This window comes from Bidens hawaiensis, unplaced genomic scaffold (assembly GCF_021521415.1).
Source record: "Bidens hawaiensis isolate Kalapana, Puna unplaced genomic scaffold, B.hawaiensis_p1.1 tig00000905_1, whole genome shotgun sequence".
Taxonomy (NCBI): Eukaryota; Viridiplantae; Streptophyta; class Magnoliopsida; order Asterales; family Asteraceae; genus Bidens; species Bidens hawaiensis.
The window spans coordinates 4606165-4615191 of record NW_027491053.1 but is presented as its reverse complement, the minus strand read 5'-3'; the positions used below and the strand labels follow the sequence as shown (position 1 = coordinate 4615191).

The window sequence follows — 9027 nt, the reverse complement described above, 5'->3', positions numbered from 1 at the left end:
CAATGTCTAAAAATTCATCTTATCAACTTGATAAATATAATCATTCAAAGTACGTAACCAGACCAACCAACCCAAAACAATATATAATATGAATAACAACAGCAAATAGATAAATAAATAGTATACGGCTCCTGCTGCTCCATCCCCACAGTTGAATTTTGCATTATACTTCAAGGGGATCTTCTATCTCACACTATCTTCCTTAAACACTTTCAAAACTTAAAAACAAATAAAAACTACAAAAAACTACGTTAGTGACTCAAGGAAAAATAAAAATAAAATAGAAATAAAAACAGGAAAGAATATACAAACTCTACACTTGAGTATTCATTCAAGAACCACTCAGTGCAATGGATTGAGAGGAGTGTCCACCACCTCGATTGATTCCTCCAGTCCTCCAAGATAATGCTTTAAGCGATGACCGTTCACCTTCCAAGATGTTTCATTATCCGGATTCTCCAACTCCACCACTCCATACGGGAAAACTTCTTTTACCAGGTACGGCCCCGTCCACTTTGATCTAAACTTTCCTGCAAACAACTTCAAACGAGAGTTAAATAATAATACCTTATCGCCTTTCTTGAACTCCTTGCCACCTTTCAACCGTCGATCGTGTAGATCTTTCGTCTTTTCTTTGATGTTCAACGATCGAGAATACGCCGCATCCCGAAGCTCTTCCAACTCATGAATCTGAAAGTACCTTTTTTTCGCGGCCTCGGTAAGATCGACATTCATCGTCTTTAATGCCCAATATGCATGATGCTCCAATTCAACCGTAAACAAGCATAAACGGTGTAGTACCCAACGGAGTCTTGTATGCGTTTCGGAATGCCACAATGCATCGTCTAACTTCTCCAACCAATCTTTCCGACTTGCCCTAACCTTCTTCTTCAAAATCCTTTTCACCTCTCTATTTGCTTTCTCGACTTGTCCATTCGTGTGAGGGTGATAAGCAGTAGAGGTACGATGAGTAATCCCATAACAAGTATAAACGGTGTAGTAACCAATGGAGTCTTGTATGCGGTTCGAAATGCCCACAATGAATCATCTAACTTCTCCAACCAATCCTTTCGACTTGCCCCAACCGTCTTTTCCAAAATCCACTTCACCCCTCGATTTGCATTCTCGATTTGATCATTCGTTTAAGGGTGATAAGTAGTAGAGGTACGATGAGTGACCCAATAACGAGCCAATGCTTTCTCCATGACGGTATTACAAAAATGGGTTCCCCGATCACCAATAATAGCTCTCGGAGTACCGAAATGAGTAAACAACTTCTTAAGGAATCTTACAACCACTCGTGCGTCATTCGTAGCCAATGCTTGGGCTTCCACCCACTTCGACACATAATCAATAGCACCATGATGTGCTTGAAGTAGTTTAATATTTATTAACTAAATTAACTAAAAATAAACACTAAGTAATACTCTAGACTCTTTAAAACTCGACTAAACTACTAACCGGCAAGTGAACCGGTCGACTCTAGTAAAGCTAAGTAAGTCCGGATATCGAACCCACAAGACACTCTAAATTACGTTTATTAGCTAATTAGACTTGACTGCACACAGCTTATTAATTTATATTTTGTTTGGGGGGTTTTATTTAAAATACTAATTTAATACTATAATTAAAAACTAATTAAGAAAACAAGTAATTTAAGCGAAAACAAAAGTTTGTTATAAATAAGATGGTGATGAGAAAACTACCTAGGCTAGAATCCCCAAAATTTCAGTTATGAATTAACCGGGAAAATATTTAGTTATGGACTGAGATCGTAAAATAGACACTTAAAAGAAAACCCGAACAGGACCCCTGACCCTTCTCAAGAGACACCTATGGGTTTCTAACAAGTTTTAACGAACACTAGTATTAAAAATCAAGTTTCCTTACGGTCACCTAATTAATTATGATCTAGTTCCTTTATAATGAAATCCTACCTTACAGCGCGGAAATCAAAGACAATTCAAAATATTTAATTGATTTAATAGACAATAGTAAATAATCAACCCTAGACGGACTCCTTACGAAGAACTAAATCTAGCAAGATTAAATAATAAGGATCTATCAATAACCTAGCACTTTATAGATTTAGGTTAGCAGCACACTTAGGTTTATTTGACAATATTATTCCTATGATCTTATCATGACATCAATCATAAAATAATCAAGAACACAAAGTAATTGATCTAATAGCAACCTATCATATGACAAACAATAATCAAGGAAAGCTATAGAATAAAACTCATCAAATAATCCTAAATATCCATATGCATCAATTTAATATATTTAAATCTTTTACTAAATCATAAAAAAAACCATAACAATAAATAATCCCATGTCAAAACAAAACATCAAAGTAGGTTCATCATAACCTAGGCAGTCTAAGGGTTTAGCCAACAATCATACTCAATAACAAAAGAAAGTAAATAGGTTCAAACAATAAATTCATGACGAAAATATTAAATTCAAACCGACTAATAAGGATTCTTGGATGAGTCGGTGTTGAACCCGGACACAAAAGTATTGTTGCTTCTTTCTCTTCTACCTTCTTTCTTTTTGGGCTGCTCTATGCCTTCCGTTCCCTCTTGTACTCCACCGAATAATAATATGATGTATGCTGCTATTTTGACTTCTCAACTAACCAAAGAATGTAGTGGCGGCGGCTGTCTCCTGTGCACCCTCTGAAAAAAAAACCCCTCCTCACATGTCTTTTGTGACCTTTTATATTAACTTATGATGACCACCTCTCCAAATAAAACCGGCCCAACCAAATTCATGAGTTATTTAACGAGCTCAATTATTATTTGCTGATTTCTAATGCTTTCATTCTAATGGGCCCACCTAAAATAAAGAGAGTTGATAGGAGAGTTAAAAAAAAGCAAGTTCCAACGAGAAAGTTTTCAACATTTGTTTTATTATTATTATTATTATTTATTGTTGTTGTGAGTATGTAATACGGTTATTATCTATATTATTTTTTTTTCTTTTTAGGATATTACATATAACAATTAAATAGTAATATATAACATATGCTGGACTATTCATTTGTCGGTCTCAAGTTTAATAAAAGTGCTCCATTTTATCTCATAGTCACTTGAAACCATTAATCTCACACATGAACCAAAAAATAATAATAATCAATAAAAACTTGGCTCAAAATGACTTAAAAGTACAGGGAATACTTATAGAGTAATATGTATAATTTAGACCACATCAACCATACTTATTACCATTCGACGTGGAAAACGGTCCCATGAAGTTGATGCCCCAAACTCAAAGATTTCAAGAATTTGTATGGGTTTTTGAGGTATCTCATTCTTGGATGAAATATTACCTGTTCGTTGGGACGCACCACAAAGCTTCCAAACTCTTCAGCATTTTTAACAACTGTCGGCTAATAGAACCCACTATCAAACACCTTTTGCACGGTAGCATGCGCACCATGATGACCTCCAGTCAACCCTTCATGAACATGCTTGAGAATATCCCAACCTTCCTCTTTCGTCACACATCTCCTAAGAATCCGATCACCACCAATCTTGACCAAAAACGGGCATCCGACACATACCTATGCACATCACGGAAGAACTTCCTCTTTTGTTGTGTAGTCAAACCCTCCAACACAAAACCCTTAGCCAAATAATTATCAAAATCAATGAACCATGGCATACCTTGCTTCTCAACCGCAACAAAATCGATCGACTCATGAGGAAATGCATCACCGATCTCTTCCTCACGCAACTCTTCTCTCATCGGATCTTCTAAACAAGACAAATAATCAGCCGCTACGTTTTCCGCACCTCTCTTATCTTTATCTCAAAAGCAGAATAATCCACCGTATAAAACGAGGCTTCGCGTATTTCTTCTGAAAGAGGAAACGCAAGGCCGCATGATCGGTAAAAACGGTGGTCTTCGAAAGTACGAGATACGAGCGAAACTTATCAAATGCAAACATAACAGCTAAAAGTTCCTTCTCGGTGGTGGTGTAGTTCTCTTGAACATCGTTCAACGTCTTGTTAGCATAATAGATGGGGTGGAAATGTTTATCTTGCCTTTACCCCAAAACCGCTCCAACCGCATAGTCACTAGCTTCTCTTTCAAATACGTGAACACTTTCACACACTCATCATCAAAAACAAAAGGCACATCTTTCTCGAGGAGCCGGGTCATCAGGCGGGTAATTTTTGAAAAGTCTTTGATAAATCACCGATAGAATCCCGCATGGCCCAAGAAACTCCTAATCACTTTCACATTTGTCGGTGGAGGAAGTCTACTTATAATATCAATCTTTGCCCGATCCACCTCAATACCATCTCACGAGATCTTATGTCCCAACACGATCCCTTCCGTCACCATAAAATAGCATTTTTCCCAATTCAACATCAACTTTGTTTTAATACACCTCTCCAACATCTTCTCAAGATTAGCCAAACAATGATCGAAAGAATTACCGTAAACTAAAAAATCGTCCATAAACACCTCCATGGATGTCTCTATCATATCCTGAAAGATGGCCACCATACAACGCTGAAAGGTGGCCGAAGCGTTACATAGTCCAAACGGCATGCGACGGTACGCAAACGTGCAATAGGGACATGTAAAAGTCGTCTTCTCTTGATCTTCCGGTGCTATGGGGATTTGAAAATATCCCGAAAAACCATCAAGAAAACAATAAAACTGCTGACCTGCCAAACGCTCCAACATCTGATCAATAAGCAGCAATGGGAAGTGGTCCTTCTGGGTGGCATCATTCAATCGCCGATAATTAATATATACTCTCCAACCGGTAACCGTATGATGTAACACAAAATGTACATCTTATTGCATCGAATTATCCTCATATTTATACCGAACTCCATACAAATTCATTGTTTTAGGTACTTATTTGAGTTATTTGTGAATTTGCAGGTCCGGGTGCCCGCCCGACAAAGAAAACATGAAAAGAGGGCGTTTCGGGGACAAAATGCAGCAAATTTCCAGACATGCACGCCCATGCCAGCCCGTGCATGGGATCGTGCCAACCAGGAAATGTGCCAATGCAAGCCAGTACAGGATCTAATACCGAGAAATTTCAAAATAACCAGACCGTGAAAGCTAGTGCCAGCCCGTGCATGCCCGTGCCAGCCTATGCCAGAACAGAGGATATTGACTTTTTGGTCAGAATAAAGCCAGGGGTTGACTTTCCACAATTAGGCACGGCTGTGCAAGCCCGTGCACTTGCCCGTACCAGATGTCCAGAATGGATAAATACACCTCCATTATCTTCATTTCAAGGGTGGAGCCTTAGGGGAATTCTCTGAATTTGCTGGAAAATTATTGTGTGTGTGCTAGAGAGAATTCAAGGTGTCCATCTTGTGTGATCATCCTTTCAAGTAGCAATCATCATTCGTCTTAGTTTGCAATCTTTTGTTCTTAACAATGATTTGTAAGATACCTTGATTTTGGTTGTTGTATTAAGCCTTATGGGCTAAATACTCTTGTTACTTAGATTATGTTGAAACTTTTGCTTATGTGATATTTATCTATGCATGATTTTGGCAAGTTGGTGTTCTTCAAGTTTATGACATGTTCTTGAATATTTAATTGTTGAATGCTTGTTTTAATTCCTAGTCTTGTTAGTTTGATAGATGCTTAGCCATAATATGTTGGAAAACTATGTGTTGAGTATTTGTTTATGAACTTAGTTTGTGTATGCATACTTTGTTTATATCACTAAGTTAAGAATGACCAGTGAAAATTAACTTGGTTATGAATTTTAACAAGTATGAAACCTATCACTTGGTATTGGAAAATTGTATGGTGATAACATGATTCTTTGAGTTGGTTGATGTTTGCTAGAGATTAAGGCCATAATCCTTAGTTCATATTTTGCTAATTAAAAGATCATGTGTTTAACTAGTGTTCTTGAACTTCTCTATTTTACATGATTTTAGGTGGTTAGTTTGTTGTTTTCATGCTAGCTTTTCTTTAATTGTGAGATTAGGTAGTTTTGACAAACTGACTAATCTATGGTTAATAACTTGTTGAATACCCATCATGATTTTGTGTTGTTAGTATTAGGTTGCCTTGATTGGGATTTGATATTGATGCTTATTACATGATGTTTGCCATTATCATTGTCATTTTGTCACTAAGTGGATGCATAGTCTAAGTAGCTTTGTTTGGATTGATTGTTAGTTGTATTTTATTTGCTTTGTTATTTTTATATGTTAGTTTAGTAATTTGAAAACCCAAGTTAATTGATTGTTCGGTTAAATCAATTACAAAGATTTATTATCAAAAGTTCGCCGTGTCCATGGATTGACACTCGGTTCTTACCGATACTTTACCACAAATGATAGGTACACTTTCCTTTCGTGTGTGGTTTGGTTGTTGGTGAAAACCATTTTTAAAACCCGATTTGTGTGTAACTTTTATTCAAATTTTATATATATTTTCACACATGTCAAGTTTTTGGCACCGTTGCCGGGGACACGGTGTTTTACTTTTGAAAACGACACGAGTAATTGATTTACGTTGCTGATATTTTTTCTCTATGTTATTTTAGTCTATTTCATTTTTATTCATCTTGTTTTATTTTATTTTATTAGTTATATTTTTAGGTAGTTTTCCGTGTCTTGTTTGTTTTCTGTTTCGCGTTTCTTTCGGGTGATGCATGTCCACCACACCCGGTCCTGAGCTTGTTTCCCCCCTTTTTGAACCCGACCGACATCTTAGAGAAGGTTTGAGGAGGAGAGCACACGAGATTGCCGTGGTCTTTGAAAACAAAGTTGTAGAGGACGACGCGAATCCTGTGGTAGAAGAGATGGCGGACCCGAACAATCAAGGTCGCATGGATGACTTCGCTACGCCATCCCTTGATGGCTATGGCAGTGGTGTTAGGGAGCCCGAGATTATCGTGAGTTTCGAGATTAAGTCGAGTATTATTCATATGGTCGAAAATTCCGTTTCTTTCCACGTCCTCTAAAACGAGGACCCTCATTCTCATGTTGCGCATTTCCTTCGATTATGTGCGACATTCAAAATTCAGGGGTGTACGGACGATGTCGTGAGACTCCGACTTGGAGTGGTTAGAGGCACTTCCTTCCGGTTCCATCACCACTTAGGACCAATTTGTTGAGAAGTTTCTTCTTCAGTACTTCCCACCCGATAAAACTGCAAGATACCGGGCAAAAATCACTGGTTTTCATGTTTATGATGACGAGTCACTTCATGCTGCATGGGAGAGGTTGAAGGGCTTGTTGAGAAAATGCCCTCATCACGGTTTGAGTCGCGGTCTTCAGTGTCGTACGTTCTTTGATGCTTTATCCGGAGCACAGAAGTAGGCCGTTGATCAGGTTGCGGGAGGAGATTTCGGTATGTGTACTCCCAATGAGGCGTTGGATATCTTGGAGCGAACTGCTAAGAAGATTTTTGCATATAATCCACCTCGTAGTATTCCTTCCACTAAGGGCGTTCTTCATGTCGATTCTAATACCCTTGTTTCCGCTCAGTTAGAAGCCTTGACCAAAAGATTTGACCAGATGCAATCTGATCTGGCTAAGTCTAGCTCTCGTTGTGGGGTGTGTGATGGGAAACACCAGACCAGTCAGTGCTAGTAGGCCATGGTGGTTAAGGATGTTGACTTTGTAGGTCGCCAAAACAATGCCTACAGCAACTCCTATAACCCGGGATGGAGAAATAACCCAAATTTCAGCTGGAAAGATAATGGTGGTTCTCAAAATCATAATCAAAATCAAAAGCCACCAGGGTTTGACCGAAATCCAAATTACCAAAGTCAACCCCATAACCAATCTTACCAACAAAAGCCTCAGTTTCAGGGTTCCAGCAGTAGTGGTCAGTCTAGTGGTGGGTCTAGTGTTGAAAATCTTTTGACTCAGCTTTTGGCTAAAACCGAGACCTCAAACAAATTGGCTGAACAAAGGAACCTGAAGATTGATGAGACTCTCTAGAGACACGATCTCGAGTTAAGGAATCAGAAAGCGTCCATTCAGACCATCGAGAATCAGGTTGGACAGATTGCTCAGCTCCTCTCTGCAAGACCACAGGGTAGCCTTCCGAGTAACACTGAGATTAATCCGAATGCCAAGGCTAAGGCTATTACCCTAAGGAGTGATAGATCCACCATTCCTGTTGATGCATCGTTTTCCACACCAAAACCGATTGCCGATGAGATCAAGACTGAGACTCCTGGTGAGGTGCACCCGAGGGTAACCCCAGAAAGTACCGCACAAACCAGGGAGCCAGGCAGGACTTATGTTCCTCCCATTCCATACCCAGGCCGTTTGAAGAAGCAGAAGATGGAAGAGCAGTACGGGAAATTCTTAGAACTTTTTAAGAAGCTTCACAATAATCTTCCGTTTCTCGATGCATTGAAAGATACCTAAGTATGCTAAGTTTCTGAAGGAGGTTCTCTCGAACAAGAAGAAATTATAAGAACTTTCTTGCGAGACTTTGAATGAGGAGTGTTCTGTGGTCCTTCAGATTGAAGCCCAAAAAAATGACTGATCCGGGCAGTTTTACCATTCCATGTTTGATTGGTAGTTTGTCGGTTAGACACGCGTTAGTCGACCTAGGTGCTAGCATAAACTTGATGCCTTATTCTGTTTTTGCAAAGCTAGACCTAGGTGAGCCTAAGCCTATTCGCATGAGCATTCAGTTTGCCGACCGCTCGGTGAAATACCCGAGAGGTATTGTTGAGAATATGCTTGTGAAGATCGACAAATTTGTGTTTCATGTCGACTTTGTGATCTTGGACATGGATGAGGATAAAAATTTGCCACTCATCTTAGGTCGTCCTTTCCTAGCCACTGAGGAGTTGGAGACGAGCATTCAGCTAGAGCTCTCATCGATGTCTGCACCTGCAGACTCACTCTTAGAGTTGGAGACGAGGAGGTGACCTTTGATATTGGGAGATCCATGCGCCACCCACATGATCATGATGACATGCTCTACATTGATACTATCGATTCTTGCGTTTGTGAGCACATACAGGACACGTGTGAGGTGTACTCTTTAGATACTCAG

General features: G+C 39.1%; 1 non-coding gene across 1 annotated transcript; it reads right to left on the bottom strand.

The window, feature by feature from the left end:
* Positions 1-7162: 7162 nt before the first annotated feature.
* On the bottom strand, positions 7163-7267 carry LOC143548126 (small nucleolar RNA R71). Its single transcript, XR_013137890.1, has one exon. It is a non-coding gene; the product is annotated as a small nucleolar RNA R71 (small nucleolar RNA).
* Between the last annotated feature and the right edge of the window lie 1760 nt (positions 7268-9027).